Source organism: Passer domesticus, chromosome 4, assembly GCF_036417665.1.
Source record: "Passer domesticus isolate bPasDom1 chromosome 4, bPasDom1.hap1, whole genome shotgun sequence".
Taxonomy (NCBI): domain Eukaryota; kingdom Metazoa; phylum Chordata; class Aves; order Passeriformes; family Passeridae; genus Passer; species Passer domesticus.
The window spans coordinates 62583239-62600730 of NC_087477.1; the positions used below are offsets into that span (position 1 = coordinate 62583239).

General features: G+C 35.9%; 1 long non-coding RNA gene across 2 annotated transcripts; it reads left to right on the top strand.

Annotated features, from left to right (window-relative positions):
• The first annotated feature begins 588 nt into the window (after nucleotides 1–588).
• LOC135300043 (uncharacterized) lies at nucleotides 589–5882 on the top strand. 2 transcript variants are annotated; one of them, XR_010361908.1, is made up of 3 exons: nucleotides 589–942; nucleotides 4059–4202; nucleotides 4386–5882. It is a non-coding gene; the product is annotated as an uncharacterized LOC135300043 (long non-coding RNA). The 2 variants fall into 2 exon arrangements; XR_010361909.1 differs by having other exon boundaries at nucleotides 4154–4202.
• Nucleotides 5883–17492: the final 11610 nt, after the last annotated feature.

Consider the following 17492-nt stretch of genomic DNA (forward strand, 5'->3'; position numbering starts at 1 on the left):
CCTTATTTAACCGAGCAGGATCCTCATATTCAAAAGCTTCTGTAAATACCATAGCAACACTGAACAGAAATACTTCAAGGCTGCAATAGCATGATATAAAAAATTATTTACCCATTTATTTTCCCTGAAAGTTTTTGACCAAAGTTGTGTGGCTGCAGAATTCTTCAAATGACTCTTGATTTGAGAAGAGTAAATTACTGATTGTTTAGCTCAAAGGATTAAAAAACAATGGAGGACTTTAGATATTCTGTTATTTTTTTCTTATTATTACAGTCACCAACATAAATCTTCTGTTCAGATTGCTTGTGCTTTCCCCTGGCTGCAGAAAGTTGCTTAGCAACCTGCTTGGTTTAGTCATGTGATAAAAATACCAAGGTGCCAAAAAATTCCACATTAAAATTATTTTTTATAGTGTGATGTGTTTTTCAAAATTACTAACCAAGGTAAAAAGAAAAAGATTTGTATAACCTGAAAATTTGTTTGTACCCAGTTACTTGAGGTGTAATCATTCAATGAATCCTAAATTCCAAGCAATTAGTTTTGAATTTTTACAGGGCAATCTACTCCAGATTTCCAGTGCTCAGCAAAACACACCACTGGTTGCACAACAGTGTGGTCCCTCTTGATAACAGAAAAAATATTGCATGTCTCTGCAAAGAGAATTAATGGCATTATGACATTTACTGAACACATAAAGTACTTAAACACATCAGAAAATATGTGACTTTGTAAAGGAGTTCAATTTTTAAATGTCAAACTCTCTTTAAAGCAGAGAGATTTTAGAGAGCCTATTTGGATTCCTGGTACAATCACTATCTTTTCTTTTTAAGCAGTATATTTTCTTCTGAGAGTTGGTGCAGCCTCCAGCACAGAAATTTCAGCCAGGGTTATTGCCTGCCAGTTGTAATCCCTCAGAATTTCAGCCAGCAAGGGTATAATAAGGTAAGTTTTGTCTTTTCAATCTCACATCGGACAAAGAATTCTTGAAGTTTGTTCTTATAGTCACTATGTTAAATATTTGGGGTTCTTTTCCCCACATGCACATGTTTATTAAGCACTCAAAAATTCTCATGTTAGTGTAGACACCAATATTTTAGTGTAGAGACAGAGAAAGGGAAACCCAATAATATAAAATGGCTCTGACTCCAACTTCCTTTGTTGAAAAAACCTCGATTCAATTGCAGATTTTGAGAAAAAATATGATATTTGGATTTGAAGAGGATTAAACACATAGTTTCATTCACACCAGACTAGTATGAAAGAATTAAAGAGCTGTTGTTTTTCTTTTTGTACTGTATTTTGTCTAGGTCCAGCCACATTGTGACTTCTTCCTGTTTTCATGAAGATTCCTTTCACATTTAAATTTATCAATAAAATAAAAAAATATCTTATGGCTATATTGATGGGCTATTACAGCTATATGTACTTTTACAATGGAAATTCACATTCCTAGACAGTGGCTCCACTACCTTGTACAATTTCATTATTAATTTAGAGCTGTTCTCATATTCTCTTCCGTTTCCTAGCCCCACTCACTGAGCTGCTGATCACCGGTTTGACTTGTGCTGATACCAGCTCTCTTAGTGCAGGGTGCAAACACTTCCTTCTTTTGCGTGATGGGAATATAATTCCTTTCCTTTCCTTTATTGCTCTCTGTTAGTCAGCTGGCTCCCTTTGTCCTTGTTTCTACCACCACTCTGTTGGAACATGAATGCATTTTCCTGGCTGGTGAAAGTACGTTAATTGCTGTCCAAAGCAAAGAGTTGCTCTTGCCTGCTGAGCCTACTCTGCATTTCCAGATAGGGATATATTTTTCTGATATATATATTCTCTCATTTAATGGGATATTTCAACATCACAATTTCTCTTTGCATATACCTGCAAATGTACATTTATGTTTTCTAAAATTTAACATCAAGTGCTTGTTTTGCAAAAAAATCTAATCTCTGAAATCTGTGAGAAGCAACTCTGATAAACAGGAAGATGAAGTGAAACCTGACAACCTAGTTTAAAAAACATATGCATTTATTCATTATTTGAGGCAAGGAAGACTAGACACAAGCCAGAATATTCCACCAGCTTTATGAGCTACTGTTCTCTTTCATCTTTTCATGGTTGGGAACAACAGTCCACTTAAATGAGTAAGAGTCAAAAAAATAATCAGAAAAAAGTACTGTTGAAAGACACCTAAATTGCACTGCAGATCAAATGTGATGATACCTGAAGAGGGAAAGTCCCCTGGCTTCTCTTTCCTTTTTCATACTTTAATTAAGCAAGATATGGAATGGCTTGTAAGACGATTGTCTGTGATTTAGGAACACTGAGGAACATATATATTTCCTATAGGTTTTATGCCATCTGAGAGTCACCTTTATCTTTCACATAAACATTCAGGAGAACTGAATGAGACTTTAAAAGGGCAGGACTTGTTTGTTGTCTCACAAGCCAATGAAGGCATATCTGGGAGGAAATCATGTTAGAGCAGACCCAGCTTTTCAATTTATGAAGTTAAATAAAGCTTTGTGAGAGCAGTGTGGAATTTCATAACACTCCATTGAGGGTATTGTAAGGGGCTGAAGGGGAGGAGGGGGAAGGCTGAAGGGGAGGAAGAGAATATACATCACTGACATACTCCATCACTTCACATACAGACATCACATTCAATTAAGTATAGAGCTCTCTGTCAACAAACTTGACACATACATCTAGGGAATGTCACCAACCCCCCAAAATCAATATTCAAGTTATGACAGACTGACAGCTTACCAGCTGAATGAGTCTCCTGATTTTACCTATTACTGCTTCAGAACCCTGCAAAGTCCATGTAACAAACAAAATTAACTAAGGGACATGACTGACAAGAAACCAAGAGTCAACAATACATATAGAGTTTAAGAAAATGATTAATGAAATTCGGGTCATCAAGGAAATAAAATACAATGCTGTTAAGGAATCTGAAACTACAACTTCTCAATATTTTAGGAAACTAAAATTGCATTTTTATGTAATTTATCCAGATGAATACCACATTCTCTCTAGAAATAAATCACTATGGACCTAGGGAAGAGTTTACCAGTGCTGCAATATTATTACCATTTTTCTTGTTCTGATATATAAGACCATCAAAGCAGACCAAGCAGAAAATACCAATGAGGTAGCTAGTTTGAAAATTGCTTGATAATGGCCATTATATGAATGAGATGAAGGCTAAACATGCCACCACTGAAACATTACTTTTGTAAGTGTAGCTCAATAGGTGTGCAGCATACCAGCATGTCTATAAAAGGAGGAGAATATTAGTTCTGTCACAGTTTTATGTTTTAGAGGATGACAGCCTTATCATGCTCAGGACTCACAATATGTAAATAGTATCATAGAAGGATATACATAGTGGTCTTATTTATGCTAAATAGAACAAATTGACCTATTGGCCTCTTAATTTTTTTTTTAAATTTTTTTTTTTTTTTGTGAAGATAAGCTCCAGAATAAGTTTGTACTTATGGATCCTTATTTTTGATCTTCAAAATAAACATCAGTAAAAATAAGCATTGGCAATTATTTTGAGCTATTTAACAAGAGTTTTGTATTGAAATACAATTTAGAAGATTTATGGGAGGTACAAAAAGAGCACAAAAGCGCCCTTATGCAGTAGCACAGAAAGGTCTGATACACATTTGGCGGATCTTTCGATCATAGAATATAAATCATAGAATTACATAAAGGCTTGGGTTGGAAAGCACCTTAAACATCATCTTGTTGGAACCCACCCTGGCTATGGACAGGGACACTGCCTACTAGATCAAGTTGATCAGAACCCCATTCAACTCAGTCTTGAACACTTCCAGGAATAGGGCAATTTGTTTAAGTTCCTCACCCCCCTCTGTGTATATAACTTCCTCCTAATATCTAATCTAATTTTTTTTTAAATTTTAGTTTAAAGCCATTCTTTTTTGTCTATCAGTATGCTTATGTACAAAGTCCCTCTTTCATTTTTGTAAGTCCCTTTAAAGTACTGGAAAGCCACAATGTGATCTCCCTGCAACCTTTTCTTCTCCAAGCTGAACCACCTCAGAGTTTTCAGTCTGTCTTCACTGGAGAGGTGTTGCATCCCTCTGACCATCTTTGTGATTCTCCTCTGGACTTGCTCTGACAGGTATGTCTTTCTCTTGCTGAGGACCCCAGACCTGTATGCAATATTCCAGGTAAGAAATAATCACTGTTTTCATCTTGAATCATGAACTCCCTTGTTCCTCTCCTTTCTGTCCTTTGTGCTGCTGGGGTTGGGGGAAGTAGACAATGAAGGGGGAGGGATGATTTGGCCAAGGCTAATCCACCACAGTCATCTGATTCTTCCCCTTTTTATACCACCTGGAATCTTTTTGCAGGTATGCAGTGTCCTGTTGCCCAGGTCATTAATGAAGAAGCTGAACATTATTGGCCCCAGTATCAACCCCTGGGGTGCACTCCTGCGTTTTCTTCCAACTGGATTTTGTGCCACGGGTTAAAATCCAGTGGGCTTAGCCATCCAACCCAAATGTCAATCACTCCTCTGTGCACTCACATAACCTGTGCTTCATCACCTTGTCCAAGAGAATGTTAGGTGAGACAGTGTTAAAAGCCAAGTAAAGTCAGAGTAAATGACACCCACTACTCTCCTCTCATTCAAAAAGTTAGTCACTTCATTGTACAAAGCTAATGTCTTGGCCAAGCATGATTTGCCTTCATAATTCTATGAAGACTACTCCAAATCACTTTGTCCTTCAGGTGTTTGGAAACGCTGCAGAAGGATTATGTCCATCATCTTCTCAGCCAGAGAGGTGAGGCTGACTACTCTGTAGTTCTCCAGTTCTTCCTCCTTGCCATTCTTGTAGATAGGAATGGCATCTGCTCTCTTCAAGATCCTCACCACTCATAAATGTTCAAAACCAATCAAGAGTGACTTCACAATGTAATCAGCCATCTCCCTCAGCACTCAGATCCTACAAACATATTTGTGTATTTTAAACTTAGTTTTGTCCTAATGTACTTCCTGAAGAAAGAAAAGGCTTTATAAAAATGGCAGCATTTCAGGAGAGACTTTAAGCTAATAATGTCTCTATGAAAGTGATTGCAACTATTGAATAAGTAAAAGAGAAATCCTTCAAAGTATGTTCACAGTCTTCTGCAAATAACACCCTACTTAAAGATCTAACTTTTAAAGGTCTCTCCCATATGTTCTATGCATGAAGTAAATGTGATGTCAGGTTCTAGAGTTAATGAACTAAGCCCATCCAGGCAGAATTTTGAATGGAGGGAGGAAGGCAATCAGAGATTATAATATTTGTTTTCTGATCAGGTATTTACTTTACATCCATTAGAAACCACAAAACCCTAGAGAATATACAGAAGTGCACAGGGCACAGGAACAATAAAGGGAAAAGAAGTGACAATTTCATGATATACTGGCATTTGGTTATCAAGAGGTCACAAATATTGTTTTTCAATAATATGGCATGTAGAATAGTTTATTATTTTATAGTATTTTGCACAGTTTTATTATTTGTATTTAATAATTGTAATTTCTTGTATCTGCCATAAGTTGGCTAATTTATTTTTCATCTTTTTTAATGTAGTAAGTAGAATTTTGCTGTTGCTTGCTGCTGCATTATTGAACTGAGATTTCAGCTTTTTTCATTAAGGCATAGCTTTTGTTGCTTACCTTGACTCCTGATGAAGATCCAAATGTCTATATGTATATGCAAGATGATATATAGAAAATACCTGTATTTGTTTCCTAATGCAGAATTTAATGAGAAAACAACACAAAGAAACATCTATTTTCCATATGTATTATTCCACCTGTTAATAAACTGGCATTTGTTAAATTTGCCACCTACAGAGGAATAAAATGTATATTTGATTAACTCCAGGTAAGTCTTTGAAAGAAAATATTTTTCTGTACTCTTCTAGGATTCTGCTAATTTAGCAGCCAGAAGGAGTTTTACGGTCTGAAAAGATGTAAGCATATTTACTAAAGAGACTCCAGGAACACAAATTTGCAAACATTTTGTAATCACTTAAGCTTAGAAAGAACAAAATGTACTCTAAAAAATATAGCTTTTAAAATGTTCACTGAACACAGCTCCTTCAAATTTTCAGAAAGACTGCTGCTTCCACATAATATTCAAACTAATACAATAAGTCAGATTTTCTGAGTGCTGTCTTAAATTGAAAGAAAAGAGGAAATGTTATTCTTATCATAAAGTTAAAGACAGGTATGTGAAATAACTTTTCAAGGTCAAGCAGCAAGTAAATTGCTAATGGGGCACAGAGTCCAGATTTTTTTTGCTGTGCAGCCTTGTATATCATCTAATAAATCACAGTAAACCTTTTCACAAAGCTGAGCTCATTAGTTGGGAATTATTATTGTTGCACCTTTTCCCTAATAAAGCATACTTCTCTTTTGGGTCAAGATATGAATGTTGGCATTGTGCTGAAAGTTTGTTTCAGGCCACTTGATCAAGATGAAAAATCAGATGAAGTCTTTAAACAACTCAAATTGTTTCCTCTTGGGGAATGGGAGGTGGAGGAGTGAGGGACACAGGGGATACCTGCTCATTCTGATGTCTTATGGAAGGGCAACAGAGCAAGATATAAGGAACCCAGAAGATTTCTGGTGAATGTCAGTTCTCAACACAGGTACTGCATAGTCTAAGGGGCAATGCACAGATTGATCTGCTATTTACAGACAGGGAAGAAAGGATAAGAGAGAGAATAAATAATAGAAACATTGGCTATAGTAATCATGAAATTGTGGAATTAAAAATCCTGAGGTGAATGAAGAAACAAGTAGCAGGGTACTGGTCCTGAAATTTAGGAGATCAACTTTCAGATGACTCATGGAATCTGGGGCTGCATAGGATCCCTTCCATATTCTTTTTAGCATCTGCTTCTTCTGGTACTATATTTAGCTTAATCTCATTTGATGTTTTTGTCTGATGAAATGGAGTTTGTCTGTATTTATTTATGCTGAAGACTTCTGCAGGCACTTCAAAGCATAGTTCATTTGACTAATACAGGCTAGAGATTTTAGTAGCCCTAAGTGTGGCTACTTTCATCATTGCCTAAAGGATGGCTAATACAATAAACTTAGAATAGAGACACCTAACAATAGATAAATCCCATCATTTTGACATAAAAGTAGGCGTGGCTTGGGAAAAATTTTTTAAAGTCTCTTAATGCTACTGTTTTTACACTTAAAGATTAGATCCTCCAACATTATGTTAATAAATACTGTATTAAGATGATGATAGTTTCTAGAAATCCAAACTCTCAGTAGGTCCTGGGGCTGCTCCATTTTAATGGTGCAAGGTGTGTCTAGCATTTCTTTACTGCAACCCCATGTCAATCATGCTTCATAAGAAATATGTTCCTTCTCATACCAAAGCATCCTTGTAGGAAGGGGTAACACATCCCACCATACAGATAGAAAAAAGAGATAAGGTAAGGAAATAATATAAGCTCTCTCATGGAGTGAGTTATCAAGTCCAAATTAATCTTGCTTAAACCTCAAAGTAGAAGCAAATGCCAGCATAATTATATGATGTGTCTTGTATTCTGCTCTGTCTCCAATTATAACTTGCAGAAGAAAGCTACAAGCTGTTGAGAACTGCATAGAATACATCTAGAATAGACAATTTTTGTTTTTAACTTTTTTTTTAAATGGAGACTTCTGTTAGACTGTTAAAATCCCTATGTTGAAGAAAAACAACATTTTTCTTCCTTGTGTACCCACATGAAGGTGTGCGTAATCAAAACCAGGAGTGGTTTTTCTCTATTCTGTAGTTGTCAATTTGCATAACAGCAGTGGTTGTATGGATGTCTTGACACACACAAACAAATCCATTTATTAACATTCAGAACACATCTGCACACTGCTTGAGTTTTGGGGTTTTTTCTTTCTAATGTTGCACCTGTGCATATACTATTTTCTTTTTCACTGGTGGCTTTTTGGCATTAGCAAAGTAATGGAAATGTTGCCTTTGTCACAGAAAATGAATGAACACTGTATATTTTGTCAGAGCCAGAAAATACTGGCCCTGTGGTAGAAGACAAGAAAAAAAGAATTACAAAATGGTGAAACAGTAGTTTCCAACTCCTTGGAACTCACTGTTATATACTTCAAAAGCTTTCAGTGTAGTAAAAGAAATAAACAGAACTATGTTCAGGAAACTCAGAATAAGAAGGGCTAATGTCCTTATCACCTCTCATATCCCCAGAGGCAGTACTATTTAATTTTTTTGTCAATAATTTGTTTATTTCAAGGTTTTTTATATTTATCTTTTTTCTCCCAAATATAAATATTCGTAAACAAATATCACTGGTGGTTAGTGAATGGGTCCCTAAGCAATGAGTTTTCAATGCTTGCTCTTTCATAATATTTTGTTTAACTAGAGAAGCTTAAACTCATTTTCCTGCTGTGAACAAATATTTCTTCTTGAATATTGCTCGAATTTTGGCAGTGATCTTATGAAACACCAGACAGAGGTCAAATGCAGAAATGATGGAAGAAGCTCTTAGGCTGTCTTTAATGGTCTGGCTTAAAAGCAGTAACCTCATATATTCCTTGCCAGTTCCTAAACATGGAAGTTAGAACAAATGGCACTCCCTTGAATTTGACTTCAATTTCTGAAAATGCCTCATTTACATGAAGATCTATCCATGAGGGTTATTGCAACATTTACTGTATTTTTCACCTCTTCAGTACTGTGACTTTACTATTTAAATTTGATGCCAAAAAAATTTGCCCTTCCATCCAAATGAAAACATTAACTTAAAGAGTGAGAGTTTATATAGAGACAGAATGTAAGACCTTGTTACTTTAAAAGAACAGAGAGTAGCTGATGCACTTGAGTCATATATGGTAAAAAACTATACATAGGATATGCAAAACATAACACAATATGTGAGTAATATATAGAGAAGTGGGGAATAGATGGGTAGAGGAAAGGTTTAAAGAGACTGACTCATTTGGAAGCAATCAAAAACCTCTTCACAGCAGCAACACCAGAAGTACAAAATAATGTAATTTGTTTAATACAACTTTGAACTAAAATCCCAGGTAGAGAAGGAGGTGGCAGTTTCAATGCATTAAGCATATTTTTTCCCCTAAGAAATAACAGTGAGGTTCCACTTGAGTCACTAATAACTTTGTTTATATTTATTTTACCTCTCTCGGACAGTAACTTGACAGAATTGAGCACAGCCACTGACTTAGATGGTTGGCTACATGCAGTTTTATTAGCTTATATTTTTCAGTGAAGCTCTTTGTTCAGTTGCAGAGGTCTTCATTGTCTGCCAGGAAAGGCCACATTTGGGGTGCTGGGTGCCTGCTTGGGTGGTGGGGTGTAGTTATGGTAGTAGACTGCTGCTGGTATCGGCTTGGTGATGAAACATCACTGGTGAAAGCAGTCCCAGAATGAAGATTTCACTACATAATCAGATGAAATTATGTAATCTAACAGGGATTTTTTTGACACTTGAGGAATCTGTGACTAAGACTCCTGGCAATTCCAACTGTATTAGAAAATATTCACTAGGAACTACTGCTGCTATTATTGGTGAAAGTAATACAAGAAAGACTGCTTAGCTGGGATAAAGCTGGGATAAAGAGGATTAAAGAATAAAAAATTGTGCAAAGACAATTTGGCTGTTTATGTCCCATATGAACAGTCAAGATGAAGTATGGCTTCACTAGGTTGAAAGAATTCAATGGTAAACTAACAAACTTGATTTTATAGTTTGAAAAGAAAGGCATGACATTTGTATATTTTCCTTTTGGCTGATTTTCTTTTAAAATTTGCTAGCTTGTTATAGGAAATATGTACCTTCAAAATTATTTCCTTCCTCCTTCCAAGCAATTTGTGACATGACCAAAAGAAGGTGCTTGATTTGTATCACACCTTTACAATGCACTTCTCCTAGCAGCGATCTTGGGAGTAATTCAGCTTGCATACAAGCAGATGCCCAAGTATCTAGGAAGAGGGATTCTGTGAGTATGTGGGGACCTAGTCTTACAAGGCTGTTTTTAACACGAAAGCAGTCAAGGGTATTCTGTTTGTGGCAAGGTCATGCAATGGCATTGAATTTCTTTTCTGTGATAAGGGAAGATATTTACTGAGCTTTACAAGTGCATGAAGGGTAGGGGGATAGTTTGACAGACACAGGCTGCCTGCAAACACCTGTGATAGCTGGATGACACATCTAGAGAGTATCTGTTGTGAAACTAATCAACTTACAGTCAACAGTGGCCAGGTCCCCAGTGTCAAAACACTAGGCAAGAATTCTTTGATCCTTGCATGAATTTTAAGTTTAAATGTTAATAGAAACAACATAACATCAGAAATGTGATTAACTTAGGCAGAGCACAGGCTTATTAAGCATTGTTTATTTTTAAAATCACTGTTATACTGGATTTATAAAAGTGTACTAAGAATATTGCTCTTGCTCTGCAGAGATATCAGCATTCTCTGACACTACTGAAGAATTCTGATAAGTACCTTTTATCTCTATAGGATATATTAAAAGAGTAGAAAGAGCAGGAGGATGTCACGACTTTTGTCATGCCTCTGTTGGCATGATCAGGTTGTAAAGCTGCTGATTATGAGATTACTAAGTGGCCTTTCATTATTATTTTCTCCTTAAGGCAGAGAAGGAATTTGGCCACCATTTGATTGTGTTCCTGTTCAGTCAGCTGTGACATATTTAAGGCATTTATACAAAAAATGGAACTGTTTTTCTGATATTTTTACTGTTTGGTTGTTGTCTACAGCTAAAGCACCGCAGAGAAGTTGCTCCTCACTGTAACTAGGGATGGTCTGAACTGGGTCAGTTCAAATGCTGCAGGGCTGCACAGGCTATTGAGCAGTGCAAAACACTGCTAAATCTGCTTGGGAAGGACGCAATAAATGGGTTATGTGTTTTTTCACATATAGGCTGTAAGTGTATACACAAGCCTAAATACAATCAATGAAATCATAATAAGATCTCTTTACACCAGTTTTCTATGTAGCCTAGTGGTATCTTATTGTGTATCCCAATTACCTTTATGTAATTTTTTTGAAATTTGTTTAAAACAAGAATAGGAAGACAAAAGCACAACTGGCAGAATATTTGTATTCAAAAAATGATAAAATTGCAGTGTTGCTAGTTCATATGAAATCTCAAAAATAAAATGCTTTAAGTTTCTTACAGAATGTGTGAATAGAGAGGTAAGATTGGGATGCCTAAGACTGGGATCAAACCAGAGAGTCTTCATAAGCTATAAGAGAAAAGCTAAGTATGTTGTCTAATGGTGGCTAGTAGAAAATACTGAGATAACAGCTGGGTCTGCCTTCTCCAACGTTCAGGCATTTTGCTGAGTCAGGATTGACTCCATGGCTTTTCCTCACCAAGAAAACAAATAAAATTCCAAAACCCAGTCAGGAAATGACTTTTTTGAGTTTATTGTTAATACTTGGCTAACTTTGCAAGAGACAGAACTGGATTTCTAGCATCTGTTTGTGTGTTTCAGTACAAGTCTTGGCTTTATCTTCCTAGAAACTGCTCTAGACGTTAAGTTGTGCTTCTTCTCAATCTCATAACTGTCAATTAATTCAGAAGTCTTTTATGTGTAGTAGAAGAGATTGAAACTATGTTTTCCTTCCTTTCCAGAAGCAGCATTTTTCTTTCTTGCTAAGGGTTTTGATCTTCTTTGTGAAAGCAGATAAATCTGTGTCTCCCACAACACACATGATTCCACAAAACACAGGACTATGGAAGAAGGCCCATAAACCACACTGTCAGGCTGCTTTCAGAGAGAGTAACAGCTTCTTATCACTTTCTAGGAAATTTCTTTTCGAGGTATCAGGAACTGGCAGGCATACTTTGAGAACCTTTGCTAGATTACTTTCCTCAGGATTCAGCTGGAAGATTGTTTAATTTCAGGACTACCAATAATGAAATGTTTCTACATATGTATGTACTGATACATTTTTGGGTATCAGATCAGCTTCAAGAAAAAGGCCGAGTAGTACATGCTATTAAGCTGCAGCTCAGTTAGATATCAGTAAGTGAGAAATGGGTCATGGTTCTTAAATCTTTTGTCAGGGTCATGATCGCTATTTTTCTATCAGAGAAAGATATTACCCATTCCCTTTTCATCGACAATTTTATTTCTTTTAGGATATCTCCATTTTGGGGAGTTTATCCTGTTTGACAACCTTAATGTTAGTCCAGGTAAAAAACAGCTAAGGTAATTTTTAAAAATTATTTTTCTTTAATGCTTATCTAATACTGATGAGATCCTGAATCTGGAAAAATGTTGGCTCTCGTGGCATTGAATACAAAGGGTCAAGTCTTCCTTGTTGCTATTAAGCCTGCTGTGAATATTGCCCAAAGGCTGAAGTCAGTCCTCTGAATCTGGTATTTAGAGCTGTGGGCTCCACTTAAAGGATATTGCACAGCATAAAAAAGTATTTCAGATTATTTATTTATTGTAGTAAATATCATATCAATATCAAATTAATATAGCTTGACTAATTAACAGTTTTCAGAAGCTATTGCTAAAGCAGAGGAGATCTAAATGTCACACACACTCCATAATAAAAAAGTAATGAAGTATATTATCACAATCAGACTGTTTATTGGACTTACTTTAGGAAATACAAGTTAGAATAGAGTTCCTTCTGGTTGCAAGGCAGTATTTTAACACTGTTTTTCAGACAAAGCAAAGGTTAAGTAAGAGGGAGGGTACCTCATTGGTAGAAATCACCAGGGGCCAGGTCTGATCCTAGGATCATGAAGGTATTGGCTTAAAGTGCTAAAAAAGGTGGCATTACTTTCTGAAGCTAAAATATCCCCCTTTTCTGTCTGTTTTGAGTCTTGCAGATCCCTCATTAACTTAAATGTTAAATGTCATTTGTTCTCCCATGTAACGACAACTACTACCATTTCATTTATCTCTCCTTCTGTAATAGAAACAGTCTGAGAAGTAGTGCCAAATCCCTTAAAAAAAAAAAAAAAAAAAAAAAAGGAAGTGGATGGAGGGTTTGGGGGTGTGGAGTGGAGATGAACAAACAAACCTACCAGATTTTCCATCGGGAGATATTTTCAGTAAGTTAAATATTGCTGCTCTTTCCCATATTAAGCCACTTTATATTTTTCTACACGTTGATCTGGATCTCATAATAGAAGATTAGAAATCTGTAGGGGAGTGTGAGCTCCCTTTTTTATAATTGTATCTCTAGTAAAGTGTGTTTATCTCCAACACAGGCTTCTAATCACTACCATTCCTTAATTAATCTCTGATACTTGAAATATTGGCAGGTCCAAGACTGCAATGGATTTTCTATGTAAATATGTTGTCTTCTCCACAGAAGCCTGTGAATTAAAACACAATAGATCAGATTCCAATCAGGAAGTTACCAAGAGTAATCTGCCATCAAGATTGATTAAAATTGTCATTTAGTCTGACATTCCTTATTCCATGTTAATATAGTCTGAATTCTTAAAAAAATGTAAATTTTAACCGAGTGTAATTGTTTGCCTTCAGGTGAATTAAGCTAATCTAGAATATGGAATATTGGTAATGTTTATAGTATTCTTATTAGATAGCAGCAGGAAAAAAAGCTAGAAGATATTTTATAATTTAAAAACCCCATTACCATTTTATCAGATATTAAAAGAACATGGATAAGTTTTTCAACTATTTTGGATCCCATTATTAGGGCTTTCAACAAGGAATGAAGTAATTAAAGACCCATATAATTCTATCTTCAGTATAAAACAATTGAACCATAAAACCTTGAGAATCTTCCATAACTTCCTCTCATGGAAGACATTACATTATTATTAGTAATTATAGGTCATTAATATTCTGTGTATCAGAGTAACTTTAGCACAGTTAGCAACTGTGGTACTGAAAACCAATATTTACAATTCCTTGGCAATTTTTCTCCTTTCTGGTCCTCACATAACAGCATCAACATACACCATCCAAAACTAATAAGTTGCTAACTTTTCTAGTAGCTGAGCTCCTCCACATTTATTCATTGACAGTTCTCAAATGCACGGGCAGGATACTGCAGATAGTACCCATGAATTGCTTGTGAGCATTGTTTCATTGCTTAAGTTTTTCAAAGAGGGCCACAGAGAAATCTGAGATTTCTGTTAAATATTTGTGCTCCATCTGCAACATTATTACAGGAATTTAAAATCTAAATTGCATGAAATTTGTGTTTAAATGAAAGGATAAAAGCAGAAGTCATACGTACATTGTTTCCGACAAATACTGTGTAAGTTATTCTAGGTTTGTATGTTTCTCTCTGTTTTTTTTTCTTTTTGTTTGTTTGTCTGTTTTTTTTACTTAGGAACTTTAATGATAAATTAGGTCTCTAGGAGGTGTATAGGGCAGAGAATTTATTTAGTATATAACGTGCTGCACAGCCACTCTGAATTACAATCCACACTAAATCTGACTAATGCTACTTATTATTTGACTCATGTTCTGCTTAAGAGCTTTTTTAAAAGTTTAAAAGATTGGGTTTAAAGTGAAGTATGTAACTTTCATGGCTGAACTATCTTTGAAACCCTTCAAACCACATGATTTTTCCATTAAAAAAAACAAGCCAATACATGATGATAATTTGAAAAAACTGCAGAAATATGTAGTCTGCTGGATTTTAGTTGCACAATAAGCAACAAATAGTAATGATGCATGCTGACAACATAGTCTCACAATTACCTTGAATTTATATCAAAATTTATTTCCAAATTTTTTACTTGTACAAGTGGCAAAAAGGAGGAATTAGGCTCTATAGGTTCATACTAGGAATCTTTTACAATCTCTTTCCGTCTTCTACAAGAAAATAACCTCCTTGATTCCAACATGCTGCTTCCTTACTTTGAAAAGGTATTTTAGATTAACAGCTGCACTCACTACAGAAGTTAAAACATTCTGAACACTAGCAACTGACTGGACCTAGGAAATGGTAATCTTTTCTAGGAGAGAATTTAAATTTCTCTAAAGAATAGGGAACCTTCTCATCCATGAGAAGAGGCTCCCTGAGGTTCTGGTTGAGGTATGAGTTCTAATGATTTAACAAAGTTTTTAGGCCTTTATCTATTCAAAGGAGGTTACTTTTTCCACTGCTTCTTGTGGAAGGCTAATGAATTTTAGGCTATATATAATATTTTTTATGATTCAGAGAAGTAACAGATCAAAGATCTAATTCACCTATCTGGAAACAAATTATTTCAATGATCCTTCAAAGCTAAACAACAAACACAAGACAACAAAAAGCCAAATCCACAAACCCAAACCTAACACCTTTGGGAATTGCATTTTCCTTCCTGTGTTCAGTTGCTTTTCCTCTCAAACTCTCTTTGTTAACCATGACTGCTTTTTCCATTTGCTCTGTCCTTCAACTTCAGGTGGCTGGAAAAGTCCTTTTAATGTTCTCCTTGGTTTTTTTTTTCTACTGATCTCAGGCTTCTTCTTGACTCATCCAACAACTCTTCACCTTACATCTCTGTAACTACAGTTCTTCTTTATTGATTCCAGGATGTTGCTTTCATTATATTCTTTCTAACACAGTTGTTGAAGTAAGATCTATCCTGTGATTCCAGCATCAGGCTGTTTGGTACAGCCTTGCTAACTCTTGACACCACCTGGCTCCAGAGTCTTTCCATTTAGAGGAAGTTTTGAAGGATGACTGAGGAAGAACAGTTATTAAATGAAAATAAAAAGCTACTTCTCATTGCCATATAATCCTGAAAAATTGGCTAAGGCATTGATTTACTGGGACAGTGGTAGACTTGAGAAAATCAGAACTATTGGCAACATGAAAGAATGAGTGTGTGGAAGGAATTACTGGGGACAGAAAAGTGGAACAGATGGGAACGTAATACTGCAAGAGGAGTTTGTTAAAACATGTAATGGTTCTCTCTGAAAGGATTCCTTGCTTGTATCCAGAACAATAAACTTGGGAGACAAGAACATCAAAGGAAAAATAGGGTTGGATTTACTGCTACAAATTCTACCCAACAGGTATTTTCTCCCTTTAGTTATATGGATTTACATGAAAAATAAAGTTTTCTGCTTCTTTAGGCCTCAATTCAGCAAAACACTTGAGCATATCCTTAACTCAAAAAAAATTCCAGCTGTACACCATTGGTCTTGGATGTGTTTAAGGATATAAATTATAAGCTGAGGATATAGTTAAGTGTTTCAGAATAGACATGCCATTGGGTGTGGCAGGAGCACACCACTCTGTCCCCTCTCTCCTTTGTGTGGTCCTCTTTAGAGCAGTGGGACTGTGACAGGAAGCCTCTGCTTGGGTGTGGGATGGCAGCCAGAGACTTCCCAAGACTGAGTGCCCCGCTCCCTCCCTGGCTGAGCAACTGTTTTCTGCTGGGCATCTGTTACTGATCTGTTGGCCCTTTGTGTGGCCTGAAACTCTTCTTTGTACCCTTGAGTGAGAGGCCTACCAAGTGTGTGTGAGTGTGTGCACGCTTTGGGTCACTGTCCTTGGCCATGTAGTGACAATGCACCTCATGGGGGTTAACTGCCATTGGAGCATTGCTGGACTTACCCCCACTCTTTGTTATTTTTAGCCACTGGTCTTCATAGAAAAATACATTTTGTTCATATTTGTTATCTGAAAATGAGTTTGTTTTTGTATACTCCCATGACATTGTGTCTCAACAGTTCTTTTCAGTTCAGTGCATTCAAGGCAATTTATTCCTGTTTCTTTTTATGTTACCAGCTCCATTTTAATACTGATGCTTGTTTGTATGCTTTCTCATTTCAGACCTCTTAACAGTCCCAAACCAGCCAGGGTCCATCTACAAACTATCCACAAACCATCCACAAACCAAAAATTAAAAAAAAAACCCAAAAGCAAAACCAAATAAAAAACAAACAAACAAAAACCCCAAACCAAAACAAACACAAAAATCCCCAAAAAAACCCCACACAAAAACAAACAAAAACCCAAAAAACCAACCCCCCCAGTTTTCTCAAGAAATTTAACTTTCTGTGAATCTTCTAAGCCTGTGTGTATGCAGAGGACAGCATCAACTTTTTCTCGGTATTCTGATCCATTCCTCTAATTTGAGAAACTCACATTTTATATATGTTTTATAAGCACTTATGATTTTGGATAAGACAAATACATCTGGTGAAAGCAGACAATAGCATTCTCAGGAATAACAAGAAAGTTTTAGACTTCCACTCTATCTAGTTATAAACTGATCCTTCTGGAGAGATAAGCTGTATTTGACCACATCAACACTTCCATTTTGTTGAAAATATCTCATTTCTATTTTCCTATGAAGTAATGTTGGTTCTAGATTCATTACAAAACTCTGCCATTCTTTATTTTAAGCTAATAGAGATTTTCTCCCTTTTTGTTGTTGTTGTTGTTGTTGTTGGGTTTTTTTTGGTTTTTTAATATGAAATGTTCTGGAGTTAT